Source organism: Ambystoma mexicanum, chromosome 13 (genome assembly GCF_040938575.1).
Source record: "Ambystoma mexicanum isolate Mex_15411 chromosome 13, UKY_AmexF1_1, whole genome shotgun sequence".
In the NCBI taxonomy this organism is placed as follows: domain Eukaryota; kingdom Metazoa; phylum Chordata; class Amphibia; order Caudata; family Ambystomatidae; genus Ambystoma; species Ambystoma mexicanum.
In genome coordinates this window covers 477,138,367-477,163,404 of record NC_090938.1, presented here as the reverse complement: position 1 = coordinate 477,163,404, position 25,038 = coordinate 477,138,367, and the positions used below count along the sequence as shown (strand labels likewise).

The window sequence follows — 25,038 nt, the reverse complement described above, 5'->3', positions numbered from 1 at the left end:
ATTTCGTTTTTGCCCTTTGTCCCTATTGGTTCAGCTTCACGTCACTGGCCTTTTTGTTCACTTGTTATGTGGAAACTGACTAGTCCTTCAGACTGTTTCTGTTATGGGTAACTTTTTACTATTGCACATAGCATCTTCCAATACAGTGCAATTGGGATACTTTTGCATCACCCTCGATTACCTTCAAAGGGATTTTTGGTTATTTTAAATGTGCCTAAAACAAGCTAGTGGCAGCAGTTACCTTTTCACAATATTGACTGTACTTTTGTTAACGCTCGCGTTTTCTGCATTATTGTCACTAACTATGGCCAGTGTCCTAACATGGTTTTGCCACAATGCTTTTGCTTGCTCTTTTGGCCGTTTTGTTTGTTGGCCGCCTTCCTGCTTTGCAAGGTCAGGAAATTCCTTTTATAGTCATGAACTTGCCTGGGGAAGCCTTCCTTTTATCAGGCTAGTGCATGCCATATGTTGTAAGCTAGGAACTGGCTTGGGACTGGCTGGTCCTAATACACAAACTGGTTTCAGTATGTCTGGAGTATATGCACGCGTTTCACCAACAGTGGTTCCTGATTGGACCACTACTGGGGCAGATCTTTTGTTTGGGCTGAGTTTCGGTGCTCACCTCAATTTGGGATAAGAGAGGTCCTGCAACCGTGTTTCAGAGATCTGATGAGGAGCCAAGTATCCTGCAAAGCCGTGCGGATGACACGTGGAATGATCCTGAGAAGGCCTGGCTTTTAGGGAGAATTCTCAATTCTGTGGTAATTCCCTTCGACCTTGGAGACCCCCAGGTCGTTTGCTGGACTTTTAATTTTTATCCTGGAGTGAGTGAGACCCTTTTCTCACTCTCGTGGGTTTTTGATCTGATTTGGACTGTTTTTTTTTGTTTTTTTGTTTTTGGAGTCTGACAAACTCCATAGGCATCTAATTGTGTATTGTGACACACAGCACCTTCAGTGCAGTGTCACAGAGAAGTCCTTTGGATTTCTCATAAGGTTTAAATACCTTCTATTGGGTGAACTACTGTTCCCAAGAGTAGTAAAGTGAAATTGACTGTACTTACCTTTTCTCTTTGTAGGTAAAGTACACACCATCTTATGTGGAGTGCTGGGGGGGTTACTTAGTAGCCCCTTGTCCTACTTACTGATGTAACATTTTTGTATGTTACCTTCGCTACTTTAAATGGCTGGTGGCAGGCGGTGAGGTTTTGTGTAGAGTGGTTACATGGACTATTTGCTGTACCTGTGTCCAACTAAACCAGCCACAAGGCTAAGCTCCATCAAAATGTCAAGCAATTGTAACATGCCAAATATGGATAACTTCAGCGAGGCAGCCCTGACTGTTCTGAAAGTAGATCAACCGAAAGATATGTGCAAAGTCAGGAGTCTGCCTGTAAAAGGAAAGACATGTGAATTAATTGCAAGGTTGTAGAATCACCAAAGTTTGGGTAGTAGGCATGTTATACCTACTATCCCAAGTAATGTGGAAAATGATGATGAGGATGACAGTTTAGAGTCGAACTCCAATCTGCAAGAGGAGGTAGAGGAGTATCAGGAAGAGAGCTCCTCTTTGCCACGGCCTGCTTGTTTGTCTCCATCTATTTCCATTGGAACACCACAAGATCCATCATTGAGCCCCGAATGTTTCTCTTGAGACAATGAGATTAGAGTTGGAGTTCAAAAAGTTAAACGCTGAAGCCAAACATCAAGACATCAAACTCAGGGAGTTGGAAATGCAACATGAAATAGATATGAAAAGACTGTCTCTTGAATCTACTTCCTTTCCAGGGTCCTCTAGGTCTGCAAGTCCCAAGAGGCCTCTCACTGCCCAGAGAAGCAGTGAGTATGTATGAATCAAAACTTGATGTTTCGAGGGGATTGGGTCCTCCGACGTATTCCATATCTATGACCGTAATCACCACAGCTGTGCTGCTTTGGAAAATCTTTCGGCGTCCTGCGTCGATGACGTCGATACGCCGCCCTCGAGGACCTCCGCCGACGTCACTGGATGTTATAAGTAGGACGCACGACGCCCGTAGCCTCAGTTCCGTTTTTTCCACGAATATGTTCGCTTGGGGAATCTCGGCGCGCCTCGACTCTTTGGAGTTTGTTTTCTCTGTTCTTCGAACCTGTTTGGTGTTTGTGAAAGATTTCTTTGTGAAGATGTCTACCTAGTCTTCCACACCGCGTCCGGGCTTTAAGAAGTGCAGGGACTGTGGGTCCAAGATGTCGGTCACAGACTCGCACAACGCCTGCCTCTGGTGCCTCGGGGAGGCCCATGACACAGATGATTGTGTCGACTGCCAGTCGCTCACGTCGAAAGCCTTGCAGGTGCGCAAGAAGTTATCGGTAGGTAAGGTGTCCAAGCCCCGGAAGTCTAGGTCTGCAGGGCTTTCGACGGACGACTCGAGGGGCGACTCTCTGCGTCGTCGTCGGAAGTCCAGTGGGTCTCGGTCCCGGAGTCGGTCTCGTCACTCCTCTGCCTCTTTGAGGCATTCCCGGAAGCGCCGTCATCGGTCGCCTTCCCCGTCCTCATCCGAGGACGCCGCCCATCGGCGGGTCGCTTACCCCACCAAGCATGCAACACCGGAGGAATGGGCTTTCTTCGGGAAGAAAATGTTGGTGATTCTTGAATCGCAGGGCACTGGTCCGTCCACACCTTCGAGTGGGGTCGGTTGTGATCAGCCGAGACACCGCTCGCACGCCTTCGGACTCAGGTGGTCATGATTCGCGGGAAAGGTCCCGCTCGGACAAGGGAAATTGTCCTCGGCATGCCCGGTCCAGGTCCCGGTCCTCGACGCGCTTCGAGACCGCTTGAACCTGTGAGGTCTTCGAGGAAGACATCGACGCCTGTGGCTCCGAGGTCGTCGACTGACTCTCTCGGGGCTCCGCCTCCAAGGAAGTTGTCGGCGCCCAGGGTGTCGAAGGACACGCTCGGGGCTCCGTCTTCGAGGCCTGTGTCGACGCCGTCGATGCTGTCGGCGCCGCGTCTGTCGTCGACGCCGGTTCCCTCGATGCCTTTCGAGGCTGTGTCGACGGGGGTACCCCGTGGCTCGGGGGAACCACCTAGAAAGGCTCTGGCCAAGGTCAAGCATGGCTTTGGTTCCAGTTCTGTGCCTTCTTACCGCCATCTGGAGTTCATTTCAGAGGTGGATGAGGGCTCTGATGATGGCATGGTGCCTGACACGGTGCCAGACAAGATTCTCTCGGGCCATAGCCAGTTTGAGGACCTGAGGCAGTCCCTGCATGATGCTAGTGGGCTGGACACCTCTCCGGAGGTGGAGTTTTGTAGGCCTGAGCATGGCTCTCATGCCGATTCTTCGTACTGGCGCCTTATATCAAGGGTCACCGAGTACTTAGGATGGTCTGCTCCCCCAGGGGAGTCTGTTCAGGATGACCTTACGGATATCCTCGACATTGGTCCACCGACTGACCCGGTACTGCCATTTCATATGGCTCTACAGAGGAGGGTGGCGGCGGCTTGGACTGCTCCGGAGAGTCTCCCGGCAGTGAGCAAGTCTTAGCCGCGAAAATATCGCCCAGCCAGTAGTGACCCCTGCTACTTGTCCAAGCACCCTACTCTGGAGAGTTTGGTGGTGCAGGCGGCTACGGCCCCGGCAAAGCAGGCGTCGTACCCTACCATCCCTCCTGATGGGGACGACAAGCGTTTTTGACGGCTGGGCGAAGAAAGTGTTTTCTGCAGGGGGTATGGCGCTTCAGGCGGCCAACTCCATATGTGCCTTGTCTCATTTCACGCACACTCTGTGGAACTGTTTCCTTGGCAGTTGAACATATTCCCGAAGGGGACGAACGGGATGGTTTCCTTGCCATGGTTCAGGATGGCAAGGATGCCATGTGTGAGGCTGTTCAGTCGGGTTTGGACATGGCAGATTGCGTAAGCCTGTCCATGGCGGCGAGCACCGTGATACGCTGGTTTGCGTGGTTGCGGAAGTCGGGGTTTGCTCCCGATGTGCAGGCCCGGCTCCTCAACATGCCCTTTGACGGGGAACATCTTTTTGGCAGCAAGGTTGACGAGAGCCTTGAGAGGTTGCAGACCTCAAAAGCTGCAGCAAAGTCATTGGGCGCTGCAGTTCGACAAACTCTGCCTTTTCGTCCTAGGGGACAGCAATGGAGGGGAGGTTCCTTTCGTTATTACTCATCCTTTGGTAAAGTGAGAGGAGCTGCCAGTCAAAGGGGCCACCGTAGGAGTGCCAGAGGTGGAAAACAAGGTACTCGAGGTGCCAAGGCCGCTCGGGCTTTTGCCTCTTTGCCCTCAGGCAATGCGCAGCCGCTTCAGCTCAGTCATGAGGCCATGTCCCATGGTTCTCCGGTTGGGGGGAAGGCTGGCGCAGCATCTTGCAGAGTGGCGCGCCATTACTTCAGATGTGTGGGTTCTGGAGATAATAGCCCACGGCTACTGTCTTCCTTTCCGGCAGAGGCCTCAAGACAATCCACCGGGGAATCTCTCTTTGAAGAGTCCGGATCCGCTCCTTGCGCAGGATATTCAATCCCTGCTGGAGAAAGGCGCCATAGAACTGGTGCCTGTAGCAGCGAGGAACAAGGGATGGTATTCCCCTTATTTTTTGATTTCCAAGAAAGACGGGGGATGGAGACCCATCATGGACTTGCTCGGTTTGAACAAACTCCTCAGGAAGGACAAGTTGAAGATGGTTACTCTCTCTCAAGTCCTCCAGGCCCTTCAACTTCAGGACTGGTTGATGTCTCTCGACCTCAAGGACGCTTATTTTCATGTGCCGATCCATCCAAAGCACAAGAAGTACCTGAGGTTCGCGGTTGGTGACTCGCACTTTGTTTCGGGTCCTGCCGTTCGGCTTGACCTCATGGTAGTGGTGGCAGCGCATCTCAGGAAAGGGGGATTCACGTCTACCCCTACATGGAGGATTGGTTGATCAGGGCGCACTCTCCCGAGCAAGTCCTGGATCATCTAAGTCACCTGCCACTCTCTCCACAAGCTGGGCTTCTCACTCAACTTAAAGAAGTCCCATTTGACACCAACTCGTAGGCTCCAGTACATCGGAGCGGTGCTCGACATGTCCCTGGGGCAGTGTTTTCCTCCCCAGGTGAGGGCTCATCACATTCAGCAGATGGTGCACAAGTTTCAACTTGCCCAGACTCTCCCAGCGTTCGAGTTCTTGGGACTGCTCGGCCTCATGGCATCCTGCATTCTTCTGGTGCCAGAGGCCAGGTTGCGGATGAGATCTTTGCAATGGGCACTCAAGCTCCAGCGGTCTCAGTCCTCCGGCAGGATGTCGGACCCTGTTCAGGTGCCGTCTTCGGTCGCCCGGGACCTTCTGTGGTGGGCCAACAAAGGCAATCTGATGAGGGGAGCTCCATTTTGGCTGCCCTGGCTGGAGGTGACGATCGTGACGGACGCATCTGGGGAGATCATGCCAACGAGTTGACAGTCAGCGGTCGTGGTCTCCGTCGGAGTCCAGACTCCATATCAATCTGTTGGAGCTGAGGGCCGTCAGGCTAGCCCTGATGGCTTTTCTGCCGAATGTGCGAGGAAAGAATGTCCTGATCCTGTTGGACAACACAGTGGCCAAGCACTACCTCAACAAAAAGGGGGGGGGGGAAGCAGGGTCACTTCCTCTATGCAAGGAGGCGATGCAGCTCTGGTTCTGGGCAATCCAGCAGGAAGTTTTGATCTCTGCAGTTCATCTGGCCGAAGACGAAAACGAGACGCTGGACGCTCTGAGCAGGCAGAGCGCGATCTCTCACGAGTGGGGAATTGGCTCAGGAGATTCTCCTGGAGATTTTCGCTCTTTGGGGGACCCCTCAAGTGGATCTCTTCGCCTCCAGTGTCAACCGGAAGTGCGAGGGGTTCTGCTCGTGGGAATTTCCTCCAAAAGGAGCCTTAGGAGACGCGTTCGTGGTGGAGTGGTCATTCCCACTGCTGTACGCGTTTCCTCCAGTCCCCGTCATCCCGCAAGTACTGCAGAGGTTACGGAGGTTCGGTTCCCGGGTGATCCTCATTGCTCCGGTGTGGGCCCGGAGGACGTAGTACCCGGACCTTCTCGACTTGTCCATCTGCCCTCCACGTCGTCTTCCCTACCGAGACGATCTGCTCTCACGGGAGGGGTGTCTGGTTAGCCATCCAGAGGTCAGATCCCTCAACCTTCACGCTTGGTTTCTGAAAGGTTGAGGTATAAGGATTGGGACCTCCCTGAAGACGTGATGGAGGTGTTGCTCTGGGCCAGACGGCCTGCAACAAAACCCCTGTACCGTTGCCGTAAATTCTGCGACTGGTGCAGGGTTAAGAATGTGGATCCTTTTGCATGTGACATTCCCATGGTTCTGTATTTTTTGCTTTCTTTGGCCCATAGGGGCCTTCAAGTGGGTACCATTAAAGGTTACCTGGTGGCGCTGTCCATATTTAAGCGCTCGTCTGGAGTGTTCTTATTTTAAAATTCCTTTAATTTCTCAGTTTCTGAAAGGACTCACTAATGTGTTCCCTCCGTCACCTTTCCAGTTGCCCAGTTGGGATTTGAACCTTGTTCTCAAGTTTCTGGTGGGTGCTCCGTTTGAGCCTTTGCATTCATGCCCTTTGAGACTGTTAACTCTTAAAACTGTATTTTTGGTTGCGGTCACTTTTGCTCGCAGAGTGAGTGACTTACAGGCACTTTCAGTTAAGCCATCCTTCACTGTGTTTCATAAGGACAGGGTTGTCCTTGGAGTTCGTCCTTCCTTTCTTCCGAGGTGGTGTCGGAATTTCATTTAGGCCAGAAGGTTGTTCTTCCGGCGTTTTATCCTCCTCCACATCCTGGTAAGGAATTGGAGTCTCTTCATAGGCTTGATCCTAGGAGAGTGTTGAGCTTTTATATTTCACGCATGTCCCGGGTCAGAGTGGACGATCAACTCTTCATTGGTTACGCTGGAAAGTGTTTGGGACAAGCTGTGACGAAACAGACTTTGTCTTGCTGGATTATTTTGGCTGAGTGTTACCGCTTGGCGGGTAAGGACCCACCGGTCGGCTTTCAGGCCCATTCTACCAGGGGTATGGCTGCCTCTACTGCCCTACAGAGGGGTGTTCCTATTCGTAACATCTGTGATGCAGCCACCTGGGCTTCGGTACATACTTTTGTACGTCACTAATGCCTCGATTCCATCCGGGGGCAGGATCTGGCCTTTGGCAAGGCGGTCCTTTACTCCGTAATTTGATTGGGCATTCTAAATTTGTTTTCTAAATTCTTTTCCCCCCTCCTTGCATTGGTACTCCTTTGGGAGTCTGTCATAGATATGGAATACGTCAGAGGACCCAATCCCCTCGAAGAACAAGTTACTCTTACCTGGTAACGCTCTTTAGATGGGATGGTCCCACGTATTCCATATCGCTCCCTCCCTGCCTTCCCCGCTACAGAATTTCTTACGTGATTGCAGCTTACGTTTTCGCAAGGCTTTGTGTGGTCAGACTGGCAGAAGACTGGTGCCACACATTCTGGGGAAAAAACTACAATGGAGGCTACGGGCGTCGTGCGTCCTACTTATAGCATCCATTGACGTTGGCCGTTGGAGGAGGTCCTTCAGGGCGGTGTATCGACGTCATCGACGCAGGACGCAGACGCCGAAAGATTTTCCGAAGCAGCACAGCTGTGGTGATTACTGTCATAGATATGGAATAAGTCGTCGGACCATCCCATCGAAAGAACGTTACCAGGTAAGATTAACTTTTTCATTGGATTGGCTGGGTATATTTGAATACACCTATGGTCTTCAAGGAATCAGTGGGAATGATGTAATCCATTGTCTCATGTCTAGGCTCCCCCTGAATGGCTGTGATGATGTATTGGAGTTCGGTGCCATTGAGAGAGAGGATTATGAATCTGCGAAGCTGGCATTAATAGCCAGATTTGGGAAATCTCCTTCCCAGTACCTTAAGCGGTTTAGGACCCTCTAAAAGACAAATGGTACCCCTTGGGCTACCTGGGTATGTGAGTGTTTAAAGAACTTAGATGGTTGGGTTAAGGGTTAGAGGGTGAAAACCTTTGAAGGAATGAGATCTGCTTTTGTTAGAATCTAAAACATGGAAACGTGCCATAATTGTGCCTATTTTTAAAAAGGGCTCAAGATTAGAGGCAAATAATTATAGGCCCATAGTGCTACTGGATGTAGTGTGCAAAATCTTTGCCACCCAACTTCTATCACAACTAATAGCTTGGATCAAGTAGGCTGGTGTTGCCGATATGAGGCAAACAGGCTTCGTCAAGGGCGTGGGCTGTAGTTTAAATCTGTTTGTTTTGAATATTTTATAAATGGAAGCTATACGGAAAAAGACGCCCATATACGTTGCATTCATTGACTTGGTCCCATGCCTTTGATGGTGTAGACAGGGAGTTTCTATGGGCCAAAATGATCAACAAAGGCTGTCCAAGTCTAATTGCTTCCATAAAAGCTCTTTATTCAGAGAGGTCTATACAAATTTGTCTAGATCTAATGGGACATGTAACATCTCCTATAAAATCAATGCGAGGCGTGAACCAAGGGTGTCCACTAGGAGCTACGCTCTTTAACTTCATTTCAGATGTTAGCAGGGCCATAGAAGAAGTCCATTCCTTTCCACCGAAAAGCAATGATACGTTAACATAATGATATATGCAGACGATATTATGCTCCTAGACATGACGCCTTTTGGCATCTAAAGAAAGATCAATAGCTTGAAAAATTATATTGGAAAAAAATAGACTGGAGATTAATGTGAAGAAATCTGAGATATTGGTTCTTAAAAATCTACAAGGATCGAGAAGGAAAACAAGCGCGAAAAACGTTGTGGAGGTTGGGAAAGGAGATCTTGAACCTTGTTAAGGAAGCAAAATACTTTGGAATTACAATGAATTCAAGTATTAACCGTGAACCTATGGGGCATAAAATTGCCTCCAAATGCAACCAGCTTGCTGCACAAGCTGACTAGCTTGACAAAAATGGAAATTATTTGCTTCTTCCAGTAGTCCGCTTTTTATAGGAATACAATTATTCCAGTATTAATTTATGGAGCAAAGATCTTGCTTGGTTGCGATTATGAGATCTGGTCACAATGCGAACATGTGATCTGGAGGAGGATTCTACAACTACCAAAAGGTTTTCCAACAGCGTGCATGGGATATGATATCAGCTTATCTTCTATTAATGCTATAGTGATATGGAATTCATTCGCTCTCTACTGAAAGGAGATAGGAGGCGATAACATTCAGCAATTTAAGATCTTAAACAATGTTGTAAATTCCGAGTCAGCCTTATAAACAAGTGGAAAATCGCCTTTGAAGATATTCTAGAGCAGCTGAACACCGATAAAGAATGCCTAATGTGTAATCCGAATGCAGTAAAAAAAACACAATATGAGCAAGATTGGATCGAAACTAATGACAAAAGAATCCAACATACAAGAATGAGAAATGCGCCTGTTGAAGCAAAACAAAAAAATTTAATGTGCTGACTGAATACATTGTGAAGTTCCCTTATAGGATTAGAGCAACGTTTTTAAAGTTTAGACGGAATACACTGGACAGAAGAAATGATTGCTATGATATTAAGGATGCTGAGAAAAAAAATTCTATCTGTAGATTCTGTAATTCCCAAGAAGAAGCTGAGACATATAGTTCTTTTCTGCCCTAGGATGAGATGAAAGAGCGAGACCTATGGGTACAGAATTGGACAAATACCCAGCCCGATGTGCAGAAGAATGGTGGTCGATAATGCATGATGGCACCAATAAGATATTTGCATTATTTTGTTTTTGGACAAGTTGAAAGTCTTCAGAGAGCCAATGAACAAGTGATATGAATAATAGCCCGGAGATTGGCTTTTTATTATTTTTTAGTTCTCCAGCATGGGGTCTGGCATGGATTCACATGCTCATGAATATTCCCTGTTGTCAGGCTGGGAATCCTCAGTAAAGAAAAAATCAGTTTCAGTTTCGATTCTGGACGGTCTTTCTCCTAATAACCAATCACTGGTCTCTGGGTCATACTGCACCCAGCCAATGACTGCCCTCTACCTAAGCCCCTCATCTGGCAGCCATCTTCAGATTTTTTTACCGCACGTTCAAGTGTTGGGAGTCCTCGTGCTATAGCTCTCGCGCTTTTACTGCGTTTTGCGATTTTTCAAAGAGTTTAATCTCATTATTTTGGTCAATCGAACCTCAAGCTCTGTTTCTACTCCCGTCAACGGGGACCCGTTTTGGAATTTTCTACGCCCCTCAATGGCGAAGTTCTCGTAGAGTTTTGCTTCTTGGAGGATTCCGGAAGATCTTGAGGCCTACCCCGCGTGGACATGGCCCAAGACGAAGGGAAAAGCTACGCCAGGATCCAAGCTGTTCAGGAGCTGCCCTGGATGCGGATTGCAGAATGTTTTCAAGGAGGATGAGCATTCCAGATGCCTCTACTGTCTTCACGAAGACAAAACATACGTGGTGAAGGACTGTGTGTTTTGCAAGAACATGTCGAACGGACCATGAAGGATCGGCGTGTCCGCCTCACCAACTGTCTGGAGGGCAAGAGCCCAGCAGTGAGTGAGAAGAAGTCTGAGCGGTCTTATAAGACCTTTGAGGGCGCTCCTGCGACGAGGGCCCAACAAAAGGCAAAGCACCGTGAGTCTGCAGGCTACGGGAGCACCGATCGGTCGGGCTCCTCGGCTGCCAGGCAGGGCGCATTATCACCAACGCCATCAATCACGAGCCAACACTCTGGCTCGGGGAAGAGGAAATCGGAGAACCTGGGTAAGCTAGCTTCGGGAGAAGACCCGGTTGATCCCGACAGACAGCCGAGGGGGGGGGGAGGCGGTGACCCTCCCCCCCCAAGCAGAAGGCCTCAAGCACGCCCAAAGTCACAAAGGCCCTGATTCACCTGGCTAAGGCCTCTGTAGAGGGAGTCACGGCGGCCCTGGCAGAGCCTGTGGAGGCTACCCCAGTGGAGGCGACCTCTGGGCCTAGAGTTTCCCTGCCACCGCAGAGGGAATCCTCTTTTCAGCCCATTGATAAGACCCCCGTGAAACCCCGGGTGGAAAAAGAGGGGGCGGGCAGCGGCCATCACGGACACAAAGGAGCTGGCTGGAGTCGCGAAGATACTGAACAAGAAGTTCGAGGAGGTCCGGTCCCACGGGAAGGATCCCGACGAGGTGGACGAAGAAAACGACGGTGGTGCCGACGAGGAGCCAGTAGAGGTGGAGGATTCCACTCCCCAACCGTCGCGCCCGGTACCTGGGTCACAAGACAACTCGGGAGCAATCTTGATGGCGATCCAGGCCTTGTGTACGGAGAGAAGGACAAGGTTGCCCTTACCCCCAACGGACGACCCAGCAGAGCCTGGATCGTCGGGAAGCCCTCCAGGCAAGCGGAGGAGAAATCACCTTCCAGCCTTCTTCGCCTTCTTCGCCTTCTCCTGATCCGAGGGATGACACAGGAACGGAGATGGCCACGACGGGGACGGATGACGACGGTGGCGACGACTGGATGGGCCTTCCATCACCACCTCCTCGGGCCTCCCCACCCGATGAAATTGGCTCCTTCCACGCCATGATCGCCAGCGCATCCGAGCTCTTTCAGCGGTGCCCTGAAGAATAGAAGAAGGAATGTTTCTTCTATCAACGGCGTGAAGCCAAGAGGAAGACTGTCCTCTCGGTCCCACTACTTGATGACATCTGGGACGAGGGGCGGTCGCTCCTGAAGAACCCGTCCACGACTCCTCCCAAGAGAGACCAGTACAAGTAGTAGTACCGGGTGCCGGATTCCGTCCCCATGTTCCTTGGGGCGCAGCCGACCCTGGATTCGGTCGTCTCCGCGGCAGCCAAGAAGAAAGCGGCGGGGGCGACGGCTTCAACTTCAACCTTCCCGCCGGGCGGCGAGGGGAAGAAACTGGACGGCGGGTCATCTCGGCGGCGGCGACGACGATTAAAGCGGACAATGCCCTCGTGATCATGGCCCGCTACGACAGGGCAAAAACAAAGAGGTGATGGCTGGAAGGTTTAGACTGAATCTTAACCACTGGCATTGCTCAGGGCAACCCTCCAGAACATCGTTCTTCGCCTGCCAAGCCATTACAGAAGGGGAAAGACCATATGCAAATCAGGCCTGGCCCCACCCCAAAAGGGGAAGTCCAGGACGAACTGCTAGGTCACATCCCTTCTGCACGAGACCACAAGCATCCCCAAACATGTTTCACCCTTGTTGGGGCTCATCAGTGAGGAGTAGCTTGGGTCTCTAGGCCCAGCAGGCACGGGACCCACGTCTGCCCAACAAGGCTGAAACATGTCTGGGGATGCTTGTGGTCTCGTGCAAAAGGGATGTGACCTAGCAGTTCGGGCTGGACTACCCCTTTGGGGGTGGGACCAAGCCTGATTTGCATATGGTTTTTCCCCTTTTGTAATGGCTTGGCAGGCGAAGAACGATGGTCTGGAGGGTTGCCCAGAGCAATGCCAGAGGTCAAGATTTATTCTAAACCTTCCAGCCATCAACTCTTTTGTTCCGCTACGACAGGGAGCTGTGGTTTAAGATCGCTCCCCTGCTGGACTTCCTCCCGGACGACAAGAGATCCTACAGGAAGGCGACATAGCGTCGGACCACGCCATAACAGTGGCCACGGACATTGCCGACACCGGTTTTCGCCAGATGGTCAACGGGGTTTGCCTTCGCCGGCGTGGTTGGCTTAAGGCAACCGATTTCCACCAAGACGTGCAGACCAGAGTGCTGGACATGCCTTTCGACGGGAACAACCTGTTTGGCAAGACAGTGGACGAGTCTCTGCAAGCCATCAAGGCCGACACGGAGACGGCTTGGGCCTTGGGGGTTCTGCAACGACGGTCGCCCTTTTGGAACTCCAGAGGCAAGCAAGGTGCCTCCCAAAGGATTCGGCGGTGGCTCCTCAACGTATCGCCAGGCGGCCCGCTCCTCTTCGCAGGAGGCCTACAGAGGACGCAGCAAGTCAGGAGGATCTCGTCGGCAAGGCTGCTACCAAGCAGGACTGAACCGGCTGTAGCGTCGGGGGGGCCCCCACTGGAGCACCCCGGTGGGAGGCCAGCTGGCGAAGTTAGTCAGCGTGTGGGAGTCCATCTCCACTGACCGATGGGTGCTGGATGCCCTGGCCCGCGGGCACACTCTCGAGTTTCTAAAAAAGTGCCCCTGCATGCCACCCGTGGCCAGGAAGGAAAACCAAGTCCCTCAACTGCTGCTGGAAGCAAGGGTGATGCTGAAGAAAGGAGCCATCAAGCTAGTCCCAAAGAGGCTCCGGGGCTCTGGAGTGGGCTCACGGATCTGGGATTCTCGATCAACTTCGTGAAATCCCACTTGGTACCGTTGCAAGTCGCCCTGTTCATGGGAGCCAGGCTCGACACAGTGGCGCGAGTGGCTTCTTCGTCGGAGGAAAGGACGAAGGCCATCCTCGGCAAGGTGCAGCGGCTGTCGACCATGGACGTGGCCAGGGTGATGTCCATCAAGTCCCTGCTCGGCATGAGGTCCTCATGCATCTACCTCATGCGTCTGTGCAGGTTGCGGATGCGTCCGCTGCACGAGTTCCTCGACGCCTGTTGGACGCAGGCTGCGGCAGCTTCGAAGAAAGGATCTCGCTCAACGATACCTTCCACCAAGGGATGCGCGCGGCTGCCCCACCACCGGATCTGGTGGCGGGTATGGACTTCCAGGCCCCGGCGCATCAGGAGACTCTGACGACGGAAGCCTCCCTGGAGGGATGAGGAGCGCACACCAGAGATCTCCACGCAAGAGGCCTGTGGCTCCCGGAGGAGAGTTCATTACACATCAATGTCCTGGAGCTCCGCGCCGTGTTCTGGGCCCTCAGGTCGTTCCTCCCATCCCTCAAGGGCAAGGTGGTAAGGATCTTCACCGACAACACCACCACAATGTTCTACATCCAGAAGCAGGGAGGCCCCAGATCTCCAGCCCTATCCAAGGAAGCCCAGGATCTGTGGCACTGGGCCATCGCCCAAGGGATGTTTCTGGTACCCTTCCATCTGGCAGGAATAAAGAACACCATCGCTGACTTGCTCCGCAGGTAGCTGCGCTCGTGCCATGAGTGGGAACTGCGTCAGGATCAAGTGGATCTACTTTTCCAACGTTGGGGCAATCCCCAGATCGACCTATTCACGACGGTGACGAACACCAAGTGCCGGTTGTTCGCCCACAGGTTTCCCCAGCCGGGGAGCATGGTCGATGCCTTCTCATTCCCTTGGGACGACCTATTCCTGTATGCGTTCCCCCCCGTTGCCGCTGCAACTGCGACTCATCAACCCACTCAGACGGTCCTGGTGCAGGATGATCCTCGTCGCACCGGCATGGCCGAGGCAGATCTGGTTCCCAGACCTTCTGGACATGTCAGCGTCACCCTCCCTCACCACCACCCCCCCCAGTCAAACTGCCGACAGACGTGAATCTCCTCGCCAGAGAGGGAGGCTCCATCCGCTTTTGGGGGATTCCAGAAGTTCCGAGGCCTACCCCGGACATGGCCCAGGAGAAAGGATGCTCGACGCCCGGGAAGCTGTTCAGGCCTGGATGCCAGCTTCAGAATGTTTTCAAGGAGGACGAGCATTCGTTATGCCTCTGTCTCCATGAGGACAAGATGCACACGGAGAAGGACTGCGTTTTGTGGGAACATGTCGGAGCGGACCATGAAGGATCACCTCCGTCCCGCCAACTGGCTGGAAGGGAAGAGCCTGTCAGGCGAGAAGAAGAAAAAGAAGTCCGAGCGGTCTTCTAAGTCCTGTGAGGGCGCCCCGACGACGGGGGCCCAACGAAAGGCTAAGCACTGCAAGTCCGAGGGCAGCGGGAGCGCCGAACGGTCGGGCTCCTTGGCTGCCAGGCAGGGCGCGTCCTCCCCAGCGCCATCAACCACGAGCCAACGCTCTGGCTCGGGTAAGAGGAAGTCCGAGAACCCGGCGAAGCTTCTGGAGAGGCCCTGGACGATCTCGAAGATTCCGGCAGAGGCGGAGCGTGGCTCGGAACCTCCCCACAAGGTGAAGGCCCCAGGCGTACAGAAGGTGACGTTGGCCTTAATTCACCCTTCTAAGACCTCGATTGAGGATGTCGCTGCGGCCCTGGCTCAGCCTGTGGAGGCTACACCAGTGGAGGCGACCTCAGGACCCGGAGTCTCCCTGCCACCGCGGAGGGAGTAGTCTTTCAGGCCCATTGAGAAGACCCCCACGAAGTCCTCGTTGGAAAAGGGGGGGGAGGGGCTGGTGGCCATCGTGGATACGGACACAACCTCTGAAGAGCTCATCGAAGTCGTGGAAGAGGCCCAGCCCATCGGGAGGGCGACGGCGAGGGTGACGACAAGAGCGACTGTCGCCGACGAGGCTCCTCAAGAGCCCTTGCGCCCGTCGTTTCCGGTGCCGCAGGACACTTCGGTGGCCATTTTGTCAGCGATTCAGTCCTTATGCTCGGAGATGAGGACAAGGTTGCCCCTCCCCCTGACGGAGGTACCTGAGCCAGACCCGACGGGGGAACCGGAGCCAGGACCTTCGGAAAGTCCACCGCATAAGAGGAGGAGGACGCATTCTACGCCACCTCGCCCACCTCTGCTACCTGCTCTTCCTTCCCCCTGGTCTACTACCCACGGGGATGAGACGGGCACGGACATGGCTACGACAGGTACAGACGACAATGGAGGCGACGACGGGACGTGTCCCCAGTCGCCCCCTGCTCGGGCGTCCCCGCCCAACGAGATTGGATCCTTTCATGCCATGATTTCCAGGGCATCCGAGCTCTTCCAGCTCTGCCCAGAAGAGAAGGAAGGGTCCCTTTACCAACGGCGCAAGGCTAAAAGGAAGACGGTCCTCGCCGTACCGCTTCTTGATGACATCTGGGATGAGGGGCTTGCCCTCCTCAAGAACCCTGCCACGGCGCCGGCAAAGAGGGACCGGTACGAAAAGAAGTACCGGGTCCCCGACGCTGCCCCCTTGTGCCTTCGGGCGCAACCTACCCCAGATTCGCTCGTCTCGGCGGCGGCAAAGAAGAAAGCTGGGGGTGCATCGGCCTGGACATCAACTTCCCCGCTGGACGGCGAGGGCAGGAAGCTGGACACGATGGGACGACGGATCATCTCATCCGCAGCGACGACTATCAAGGCGGCCAATGCCCTGGCTATCGTAGCCCGCTAAGACCGGGATTTGTGGTTCAAAATCGCCCTTCTGTTGGACGGACTTCCGGACGCCAAAAGGGCTGAGGCCTTTGAAATTCTACAGGAAGGGGAGATTGCTTCGGACCACGCCATCACGGTGGCAACGGACATCGCCGACACCGGGTTCCGTCAGTTGGGCAACAGCGTTTGCTTGAGACAACGAGGAAGGCTCAAGGCCACGGATTTCCGCCAGGACGTACAAACCAAGGTTTTGGACATGCCCTTCGACGGGAACAACCTGTTTGGGAAGGCGGTTGATGAGTCCCTTCAGGCCATCAAGACAGACACAGACTGCCCGGGCACTGGGAGTGCTCCAACGACGGCCGTCCTTTCGGAGCTCCGGAGGCAGACAAGGTGCCTCCAAGGGATCCGGCAGTGGCTCCTCCACGTACCGCCAAGCGGTGAGATCTTCGTCCCAGGAAGCCTAGAAGGGACGCGGCAAGTCAGGTGGTGCCCGTCGTCGTCGACAGGGAGGTCAAGGAGGCAAGGCGGCCTCCAAACAAGATTGAACCGACCACCCCGGTTGGAGGCCGGCTGGCGAGGTTCATCAGCGTGTGGGAGTTCATCTCCACCGACCGTTGGGTGCTGGACGCACTGGCCCAAGGGCATGCCCTCGAGTTTCAGAGGAAGTGCCCTCACGTTCCTCCCGTGGCCAGGAAGGAAAATCATGTCCCTCAACTACTGTTGGAAGTAAGGGCGATGCTCAAGAAGGGTGCCATCGAGCTCGTCCCAAAGAGGCTTTCGGGACTCCGGAGTTTACTCAAGGTACTTCCTCGTAAAAAAGAAGACGGGAGGATGGCGCCCCATCCTGGACCTGCGACTACTGAACAAGTACATCAAGGCACAGAAGTTCCATATGGTCACCCTCCAGCACATGCTGGGACAGCTGGAGCAGGGCGAGTTCCTGTCGTTGTTGGACTTGGAGGATGCGTACTTCCAGATCCCCATTCTAAAAAGACACCGAAAGTTCCTCAGGTTCGTGGTCAAAGGGCGGCACTACCAGTTCAAGGCCCTCCCGTTCGGATTGAAGTCGGCACCCAGGGTGTTCACCAAGTGCCTCGCACCGGTGGTGTCGCGGCTGCGCCTGCAGTGGATCCACGTCTACCCCTACCTGGACGACTGGCTCATCCGGGCAAGGACAAGGGAGCTCGCCGTGGAGCACACTGCGAAGACTGTCCAGCTGCTCACGGACCTGGGATTCTCCATCAACTTTCCAAAATCCCACCTGGTTCCGTCGCAAGTCGCCCTGTTTCTGGGAGCCAAGCTCGACACAGTGGCGCGGCTGGCCTCGCCGTCGGAGGAAAGGACCAGAACCATTCTGGGCAAGGTACAGCGTCTGCTGGCCACGGACATAGCCAGGGTAAGATCTATCAAGTCCCTCCTCGGGATGATGTCCTCCTGCATTTATCTGGTGCGCCTTTGCAGGCTTCGGATGCGCCCCTTACAAGAGTTCCTTGACGCCCGCTGGGTCCAGTCGACGTGGCAGCTTCGATGACAGGATCCCTCAACGAGACGTTCCGTCAGGCGATCCGGTGGTGGGGTACCCGCTCCCATCTGTCGGCGTGCACGGACTTTCAGACCCCAGCTCACCAGGTGACAGTGACGACGGACGCCTCCCTGGAAGGTTGGGGAGCGCACTCCGGAGATCTTCACGCGAGAGGCCTTTGGCTCCCAGAGGAGAAGTCACTCCACATCAACATCTTGGAGCTCTGTACAGTGTTCTGGGCCCTCGGGTCCTTTCTTCCATCCCTCAAGGACAAGGTGGTGAGGATCTTCACCGACTACGCCACCACGATGTTCTACATCCGGAAGCAGGGCGGAACCAGGTCCCCGGCCCTATCCAATGAAGCCCAGGAGCTGTGGCATTGGGCCGTCCCCCAACGGATGTTCCTGGTGCCTCTTCATCTGGCAGGAATAAAAAACATGATCGCCGACTCACTCAGCAGGGAGCTGCGCTCGTGCCACGAGTGGGAACTACGCCAGGATCAAGTGGATCGACTCTTCCGACGATGGGGCGAACCCCAAAATCGATCTCTTCGCGACGAATTCCAAGTGCCGGAGGTTCGCCAACAGGTTCCCCCAGCCGAGGAGCATGGGTGATGCTTTCTCGTTCCCCTGGGACGGCCTATTTATTTATGCGTTCCCTCCGCTGCTGTTGCTGCTCCGGCTCATCGACCAGCTCAAGAGGTCCCGGTGCAGGATGATCCTCGTCGCACCGGCGTGGCCGAGACAGATCTGGTCCCCGGACCTTCTGGACTTGTCAACGTCCACACCAATCAAGCTGCCGACGGACGCAGACCTTTCCAGAGAAGGAGGCGCCATTCTTCACCACAACCCGGAGTCGCTGAACTTACAGGCCTGGCACCTGCAGCACTAGAGTTTGGAGGGTACGACATCCCGGCCGACTGCAGAGAGGTTCTTGCAAAGGCCAGGGCGTCCTCAACTCTAAAGTGCTGAGGACATAAATGGAAGAGGTTCTCTGTCTGGTGCTGTGCACAGAAGATTAACCCTCTGCTGATTACGGCCCCTCAAGTACTGCCGTACCTACTGTCGCTGGCCAAAGCTGGACTGGCTCACGCCTCCATCAAAATACATCTGGCTGCAATCTCCCGATATACCAGGACTACGGGACGGGCGTCCTTGTGGTCACATCGCCTGGTGAAAGAATTCATGAAGGGACTATTCCGATAATTCCCGCCGGTGAAGGCTCCTGCCCCGGCGTGGGAGCTTAATGTGGTGCTGACCAGACTCATGGGGGCCCCATTCGAGACTATGCATTTGGCGCCTTTGAAGTTCCTGTCAGGGAAGACCGCTTTCCTCGTGGCCATCACCTCCGCACGACGAGTGGGAGAGATCCAGGCTCTATCTTGCAAGCCTCCATACTTGACTTTTCATGACACAAGGGTGGTGCTGAGGACGCACCCCTCCTTTATGCCCAAAGTGCCGTCGGACTTCCACCTCAACGAGCCCTTGGTGTTGCCAGTTTTCTTCCCGTCGCTTTCGTCGCCGGCCGAGAGGACTTTGCGCTCGCTGGATGTAGCTAGAGCGCTGAAGTTCTATGTGGACCGCACAAAGAGTTTTCGGAAGACGTCACAGCTGTTTGTGAACTTTGGGACTGTGAATCAAGGGAAGGCTCTCTCGAAGACTTCCATTTCCAGATGGCTCTCCGGCTGCATCATGCACTGTCACCGGTTGGCAAACCGACTGCTGCCCGGCCGTCCGAGAGCCCATTCGACCAGAGCGATCGCTGCTACCACGGCGTTCCTGTCTGGTGTGCCCCTGCTGGACGTCTGCAGGGCTGCGACGTGGAGGTCGACGCACACCTTCACAAGATTCTACTGCGTCGATCGGGACTCCAGGGAGGAGCCCAGGGTCGGCCAAGCAGTGCTGTGCAACCTGTTCGCCTAAGGTGAGCCTGGTGAGGAGGTAAGAGATGCTTAATGTTGAGTTGTTGTATTGCTTAATGTTGAGCCTGTTGCCACCTCCCGTGGTTGTGCCTGTGGGTACTGCTATGCATTCTCTTATTCATGAGCATGTGAATCCATGCCAGACCCCATGCTGGAGAAGGAACAAGTTACTTACCTGTAACTGTTGTTGTCCAGCATGGGTCTGGCATGGATTCACATGCAAACCCTCCCGCCTACCCCTCTGCGGCTCTTCACTTGGTCATACTGCCACTTCACGTGCTACCAAATCTGAGGATGGCTGCCAGAGGCGGGGTTTAGGGAGAGGGCAGTCATTGGCTGGGGGCAGTATGACCCAGAGACCAGTGATTGGTTACTACTAAGAAAGACAGATCAGAAACGAAACTATTACTGGTTTTTTTTTCTATACCGAGGATTCCCGGCCTGACGACGGGGAATATTCGTGAGCATGTGAATCCATGCCAGACCCATGCTGGAGAACAACAGTTACAGGTAAGTAACTTGTTCCTTACTCTCCTTCCCTCAGAAGCTCAGTCTCCAGAGCTCTGGTTCTCTCTAGGCTGGATTACTGCAACAGCCTCTTTCTAAATCTGCCTGCCTCTACTCTCTGCCCTTTGCAACTCATCCAGAACAGGACTGCAAGATTTGTCCTTGGCCTCAAGCCCAGGGATCGTATCTCCCCAGGACTGAAATCTCTGCACTGGCTCCCAGTGGCTGGGAGGATTAAGTTCAAAATCCTATGCATTGTCCACAAGGCCTTCTGGGGCACAGCGCCTCAATACCTTTAACTCTTTCTTCCTAAATATCTTCCTTCTCGAGCTGTTCGCTCATCCGCCTCCAACTCCCTCAGGGTCAGTCCCTTCTCGAAGCAGCGAGTTGGTGATCTCTTTCTTCTCCGCTCCGGAACTCCGGAACAGCCTCCCTGCCTCCCTTAAACTTGAGAACCATCTCCGTTTCCGAAAGCACCTCAAAACCTTTCTCTTTGCTTCTTCTTTTTCTCCTCCTCTCCCCTGCTGACCACCTGGCTGTAACCGGATCGGCACTGGTTAACTGGCCACCCTCTGATATCAGGCCCAGGTCCCTCCCCCGCCAGTCTCACATACCTGCACTGCCTGTCTGGCAACCCCCGCACTTGGGGACTGTTTATGTATCCCTAGTCTCCCCAACAGCACCTGACACCTGATGTCTGCACTTACCCTTGCCACTTGCTGGCCGTTACTTTTACTTGTTATCTATTCTCGTGTACTGCACTGTCCCTTCCCCCATGCCACGCACTTGCGCGATCTGAATGACACTTGGCCTAGAAGGATCCTTGTCTGTCCTCCCCTTGCCTCGTCGGGCCTTGAAACACTTGTGTATAGGCGCGTTATAAATGCCATATATCATTGTTGTCCCGAAATGGTGACTGTTTTTTTTGGCCATTTCTTTTGTGCTTGTTCGGTCTTGGTTCTTCAGGACCTCCCCCACCCAGGACGGCAGGTTTTGTCTTCAGCGGGACTCCTTTGTGAAGCCCTCTGAGGGTCCAGAGTGTTTGTGAAGACAGGAAACGAGGAAGGAGTCTGAAACTCTGCAGTCCTTGGTCTTCTGGCATGCCTACCTGGAACCAGTTTCAATTGGGAGGCTGGCTGTTCTGGAAGGACAGCCACCCACCAAGGTTTGAATGGACCATCACTGCTCATTGGCTGGGGTCCTGGATAAATGGCCTGGATCTAGAAGCAGAAGACAAGTCGACCACTGGACCTGAATACTTTGAGGAAGAAGAGAAGACTCAAGTAGCTACTTCTAGCGACCAGAGATGCCTGCTGAGTAACCACTGTCTGTGCTGCCCTTTTCATCCATGCGACAGGAGTCCCAAAGACCACTCCGACCCTTGGACTGGTGGAACCAATCGGTTCTAAGAAGACCTGCATTTCATGCCATCCCATGACGAGCTGTGACCTTCCTGGGCTGCAAACCGCGAATACCCTGGAACCTCGAGGCTGAGTGCTGTGCGTAGTTTTCCGAAGAACTAATCTTGCTGAAACTTCAGTGGACTCCTCCTAGACCTCCAGAAGTAAGACTCCACTCCTTGAAGTCCCATCACCAGATGCTGGACCAAGAAAGCGAGGAGAACCGATCAGACAACCAATCTTAATCTGGTGCCTTGAAAAGGGTGCCAAAATCAGAGCCACAAGAAGCACTGATGAATACTTTGCTGTGAGCCTTTCTTCTTGGCTGCTGCTGCTGCAATTTCCCATCCAGTGTCCTTTCATTTGTCTGAAGACCAAGACTCCACAGATCGGGTCCTGTATATGCTGCATCGTGAAGGCATCTGTCGGCAACAACATCTCCACTGCTGGGGTACTGTGTTGCTTGTGTTAATACTAGTTGTGTCGTTCCTGTGTTGCTAGGGTGCTAATTTGTGTAGTTGCGAGTTCGCCCATACCGTTCACCCCGGCCTAACACTGGGAGGCATGCAGGGAGCCTTTCACTAAGTCTGTAAACCCTTTTATCGACTCTAAAGTGCTGTAATTACTTGTTCTAAGAAGATATGCTCTGGGACTCTTATCTAGTTTGTATGTTCTTATTCTGCTTACTGTTGGCCACTGGACCACATGTGTCCCCTTCTGCCTCTCTCATGCCCTAGATTAGGGAAGGACTGCTAAAGCATAAGGCATTTGTGCGCAGGAAAGTACTTACAGCACCAACACATAGCAAGTTAAGCACGTATCTGTTTATTCCTGAAATAGAATGTTAAAGTTATTACTCACCTTTGTAGTACATACTGCCATTCTCAAAAGTAGAGCACATTTATTGCTTACCTTTTTTAATTGTGTTCCACTCTTCTAGAAAGTATCATTGTTGGGTTAACCGAATTATTCCTGAAGCAGAGTGTTAGTGTACTACAAATAGGTGTTTACTCACTTTGAATTGCATACTGCCATTTTAAGTGTTCTATGCTATGGTTTACTTACCAGTAGCATTATGTTGGTTTTTATAATGTTCAATTATAATAGTACTCACCTGTCTAAAGAATCCTCTTTTGCCTGTGTGTATATATACAATAAACAATTATTTTTACAATATATCAGTGTATAAGTGTTTCTTTGGACCCTATGTGTGCTACATGCTTTGTACCTTCCTGCAGCCCTTTCTCTCAACTAAGATAAACCGTCTTGGGCAAGATTGTTTGCAGTACCCTTTGGGTGCACTACAACGACCCTGACCACCTGGCAATAGGAACCCAACCTTTGGTAGAAGTCTGTACTACACAGGTTGGTAGCGGGATGAGCAGCCAGGCTTCTCTGAAGAGGGGTCAATGTGAGCAGTAGGGGTGTTACACCGAGATTCACAGTGACAAATATTCAAATAAACTCTTACAAGGTTTCTTGATTAAACAATTATGAATTCAACAATCAGTTTGAGTAAGCCTTCTTCAGAAGGGGCAATATAATAGTAACTCACAAATACACTCCAAAATAAGCTCTTTGTTTCTCCAAATCAGCAAATACCCATTTGGAATGGCACACAGACAATTCCTACACCCTCAGGTGACTTAAATAGCTAGGACACTGTGGACATTAATATATCACTGTTGCATTTAGAGCAATACTTGGGAGTATGTCAAAGAAAAAGGTTATTAGAATAAAACTCACAAATATTCTAAAGCAGGTAAGTACTTTTTGTAACCCCCAATGCAAAGTAAGTTAACCTCTTCCTGCAACGAAGACAAAACACAAACTCGGAGGGAAGAAGAGTAATTCAAGGGGCCAGGCCAGGCCAAAGTCAATTGGTCAAAAGTCTAGGTGTGCTGAAGCAATTCTTGCAGGTAGGTAAGTCTTGCACAATGTTTTAGAAGTCTTTGTAGAAAAGAAGAAATCAAAGTAGGGCCACAAGCTGATAAGGCTTATGAGATAAAGAAGCTGATAGCAACTCTACAGAAGCAACCATGACCAGTCTCCTCTGAGAACAAGCGAGGCTACACAACAAGAGATAAGTTCTCTTGGACTGTACAGGACCATTGGTTAAAAGAAATGGTTCCAGCTGGCTTATGTTCCTGTGCAGCTCTGCAGATCCTGTATTCCTGGGCCTCAGTTGTGGGGACAAGAGGGAGGACGTCTGTAGGACTCCTGCACTGCAACGGGACGGCCGGCGACAGAAAAGGACCAACTACTATTCAGTGGCACTTCGCGGTTTCAGCTTCTCGCAACTCAGCAAAGAGCAACACTGCAGATTCTTGGCTGTCGAGATGGGCTTTCCTTGCATCTGGGTTCCAGCCCATGTTGGGGTGGCTCAGGCTTGGCCAGCCCTGCTTCCTGGGAGTCAAGAGAATCTTCCTGGAGCTCTTGGCCAACTTAAAAGCAATGCACACAATCTGGTGTTCCTCTCAGGTTCCAGCAGTACCTGCATTGGAAATACAACCACCTTCGAGAGGATGCCTAGGTGTCTTACTTTGGAGTTGAATGGTCCCACCAACTCAAGGGGAGAAGTCGTCCTTGCAGAGCTTCTCTAGTCGAGGCGAATTCGGAGCTTCAGCCTGCCAATCACCTTTGGGTGTATTCCTGTAACCAAGGGGATTAAGCACAGGGAGTTGCTTGCACCTCCCTCACTTCCTGCCCCCGCCAGACATACTAGAGCCAGAGGTGGGCTTCACTCGTGAATCCTGCCACAAACGAACAAAGGGACCAAACCTGGTTTGGCACGCAGAGAAGAACCTTTTCATAAAGGAATGGTGAAAAAAGAAGACCAGGGCCATTTTGTCAAAAATGACACCCATGGGTGCTTAACTGCAGCTGCGAACGCAGCCCACGGTAAAAGCACACCACGGTAGTTAAAAGTAAACCACTACCACCATCCATTCATCAAGGAAAGGGTAAATAAAAATGTCACACGAGAAACTAGGCAAAGGGGATACTAAGTAACCCCTCCATCACCCTATTGTAAATTAGCGTGTGCTGGGTCTAGAAAGTTGCAATGTAAGTAAAGTCAATTTCACTTCTCTTGGAAACCGTAGTTTATCCAAGAGAAGGTATTTAAACCTTTTGGAAAATCTGAAAGACTTCCCTGTGGTACACTGAAAAGATGATGCCTATGGAGTTTGTCAGGCTCCACAACCAAAAGAAAACACGGTGCTCAAGTCATAGCAAAAATACATGAGTGGGGGGGAAAAGGGTCTCTCTGTCCAGGTAAAACATGCAAGTCCTCGGACGGCCCCCAGGGGGCCCACGGATGGAGAAAGCACTCTAAAACCTCTCCATGTCGTTGGCCCCCAAATACATGATTGTGCCCCCATTTGCCCCCTATGGAAGAACTCTGACCAGTTAATCAGGTGCCAGAACAGCCACAGCATCACAGGGTGAAAAACCTGATCCAAATTGGGGCAGTATTAAGTGAGAAACGGCACCGGAGCCAGAACACTGTGAATGGAGCGTGTTCTGAACGCGGGCCGAGTTGCGGACCCTGCAGCCCTAGATACGCCCCCCCCTGCACTCTAAAACC

At 52.5% G+C, this 25,038-nt stretch overlaps 1 protein-coding gene across 4 annotated transcripts in view; it reads left to right on the top strand.

Annotated features, from left to right (window-relative positions):
* The window catches only part of DDX42 (DEAD-box helicase 42), a 459,832-nt gene that overhangs the window by 411,183 nt on the left and 23,611 nt on the right, over nucleotides 1-25,038 (top strand). The gene's annotated exons all lie outside the window — the stretch shown is intronic.